This window comes from Vicia villosa, linkage group LG1, assembly GCF_029867415.1.
Source record: "Vicia villosa cultivar HV-30 ecotype Madison, WI linkage group LG1, Vvil1.0, whole genome shotgun sequence".
Lineage (NCBI taxonomy): Eukaryota > Viridiplantae > Streptophyta > Magnoliopsida > Fabales > Fabaceae > Vicia > Vicia villosa.
This window is the reverse complement of record NC_081180.1, coordinates 86,148,795-86,152,328: the sequence shown is the minus strand read 5'-3', so window position 1 is coordinate 86,152,328 and position 3,534 is coordinate 86,148,795.

Sequence of the window (3,534 nt, the reverse complement as noted above, 5' to 3'; positions counted from 1 at the left end):
ATCACCATTAAAACTCAAATTCAAAAAAGCTAACCATCTCCCCCGGAATCTGTTAATACTTTAAAATTCATTTATGTTTGTTCAGAGTCTCCCCCTCTTCCCAAGACTTACAAAATAAATTTTAAAGTACAGAAAGAAATATATATAAGGATTACTTCCCTATTGGCGTCTCATCAGAGTTTGGCTAGAGCTGCCTGGTCTTCATCTCAGAACATGGCGTACAATCAAAACACTATGAGTTTTAGAACCTTTTTAGAAACTGTCTTGATGTTTCGCATCAAACATCAGAACTATAACACTGGTTCTCCAGAAGCTTGATCACACACCAGAAGGTGCCAAGCATCATATCATCAGAAGGTTTGGCACCTGAACTATTGCTTGACAGATCATGTCTTGGACCATGTCGTAGATCATGTCTTTTGACCATATCTTAGGATATGTCTTCTGACCATGTCTTACATCACGTCTTTCAACCATGTCTTTTGTATTTAGAACATGTCTTCTGACCATGTTTTTAGAAGGTTCATAACCTCTGAATTGATACCAGAAAGAGAGCAGACTTACTACACTTCCAGAAAAATCTCAACTTCTGAAGTATTAGAGTTCGGTCTTTCAGAACCTTGGTTACAAAAACTTTCAGACAGTTTGCGACTTCTAAACAACGACTTCGTAAAACAGAACAAACATTGCTAGAGCACACATTGACATTTTTCAGATATTTCTCAGCTTTCGAACAAAATGCATATATTACCCTTGACATGCTTCCAGAAAGTTCTCAACTTCTGAAGCGTTAGAGTAAAATCATCACACTTTCAGAAAGTTCATAACTTCGGAACAATAGGTGTTATCAACACATGATTACCTTACTTTCAGACAGTCCACGAATTCTGAACAGTGAGAGGTACCAAAGCTTGATTTAACCATATTTTCAAACAATTCACAACTTCTGAAACATACTTTGTAACATAACACATATGTGTTGAATCAGAGAAAACATGCATAGTATAAGAGCATAGGTTAACAACCTATTTTCTCAAAAAGCTTATAACTTCTGAACATATCACAGTGTCAGAGAAGAAACAACTTCTAGCAAATACTTTTCATTCAAATGCTTAGCTCATTAGGGCTTTCTCTATGCATCTTGATCTTGATCACGTCTTCTATCGCCAACATCTTGATTTCGTCTACTGAGGATAACTCTTTAGATCTTCTGATGCCATATGGTTTTATACCAGGTGATCTTCTGATAGCTAGCCAAAAAACCTGTCTATGAAAACCATTGAACTTTTACAAAGTTCCTGAATCAAACATAACACATTGGTTAGTAGCAAAGGCATTTTATATCACGTTTGTCGTGTTTGGGTTATAGATTCTAAGAATAGATACTATCATAATCATACTTTTCTCCCCTTTTGTCAGAAATCAAGACTGATGTAATTATAATATTGAAGAACCCTGTGATTTGACTGGAAAAACTAGGTGATGTATTAACTCATAACATCTTAATTATAGATAATCTAGAAGAGAACAAACTAGCTTATAACAATCTTCTCACTGGTAAACAGGTTTTGGTAAACAAACCACAAAACTCATTTCCTTTTTAACTTCGTCGAGAACAATGCAGAGTGATCTTCTTCAAAGTAGGAGCTTCTTAAATGAAGAAAACGTTGAAAGGTGGGAAGATCCATCCTGCGTGTTCCTAGGCATGATCGTCTAGAAACTGTAGTTTTACAGCCTTGTTTCCAGAATGGATGTTATGTTACCGCTTAGTCGATACTGCTATTCCACTTCCTGGGTTTTTTCTTGAACAATAGTGATTTTATTATACAACGAATGTCAGGTTTGTCTAATTATTAAATGAAATCTTACAGCTGCACTTTGTTTGAGGCAAACATTAGTACTAGTTAGAAAACTTCAGAACACAATAGCTACGAAGTTGCAGATAAAATATTTTCCTCCCAACCCTTTGTAAATGTTGTCATCACTTGAATTTCGTTCGGTTGTGGATCCGCAAACCAATAAGTATGACATTAAAACAAAATAATGTGAATAAATACTAGGTTAGTGTTTTGTGCAAACATACTTAGTAGTTTTTTAGTAATAGTTTCACACTCTTGGCGATTGAAAATTCAATTAGCCTCATGTACTTGATATTGTGTAAACAATAAGTTATTTTTCTTCAGGATGCTTGCAAGGAACTCTAAATGCATCCCAATAATCAATGCCCGTTGATTTTGTGGAACTGAGTAATGATCAATACCTCGTGCAAATGTCGCACTAAGCATAACATAATACGCTAGTGCATGGTCGATAAGCTTAGGAACTAGAGCTCCAGGTTGTTCACCATTATGCTTCAACTTGTTAACTGATAAAAACCAGGAAGGAACAGTATTTATCATCAATGGTTTATATATCGTAGAATGTAAGATACGCGTGACCATAATGTTCCATCTTCGTCCCCAAAAGTCTTGCACCGATGTGCTAAGATGTGGTTTATCGAAAGGTTGCTCTAACTCTACATTAACAAGTTTGCGAATGATTGCGGTAAACAATACAAAGGGAGTTTATAATCCAATGTAGACATTGATAGTAAACAACAAAGTTGTAAAACTTTGATGAGAATTTTAAGAAATAGTGAAGAAAATGACAATGTATGTTAACTTACGCCAACTGATGAGAGGCGTGATTTTGAATTGATTTTAATTTGTGTAGAAATTTGATTTGAAAAATGCTAGGAGGATAAAGTGAAGGAGAGATAGAGGATGATCTGATGAGAGGGGATCTTTGGAGAAAAAAAAAAGATAAACCTACTAAATTGATAGAAGTTAATCTTAAAGGGAGGAGGAGTAGTTGTATGGATATAATGAGTAATGATCAATACCTCGTGCAAATGTCGCACTAAGCATAACATAATACGCTAGTGCATGGTCGATAAGCTTAGGAACTAGAGCTCCAGGTTGTTCACCATTATGCTTCAACTTGTTAACTGATAAAAACCAGGAAGGAACAGTATTTATCATCAATGGTTTATATATCGTAGAATGTAAGATACGCGTGACCATAATGTTCCATCTTCGTCCCCAAAAGTCTTGCACCGATGTGCTAAGATGTGGTTTATCGAAAGGTTGCTCTAACTCTACATTAACAAGTTTGCGAATGATTGCGGTAAACAATACAAAGGGAGTTTATAATCCAATGTAGACATTGATAGTAAACAACAAAGTTGTAAAACTTTGATGAGAATTTTAAGAAATAGTGAAGAAAATGACAATGTATGTTAACTTACGCCAACTGATGAGAGGCGTGATTTTGAATTGATTTTAATTTGTGTAGAAATTTGATTTGAAAAATGCTAGGAGGATAAAGTGAAGGAGAGATAGAGGATGATCTGATGAGAGGGGATCTTTGGAGAAAAAAAAAAGATAAACCTACTAAATTGATAGAAGTTAATCTTAAAGGGAGGAGGAGTAGTTGTATGGATATAAATAGGGCTACAAGTCTTAATATGCCTTTAGAAATATTCAATTTCCCTAT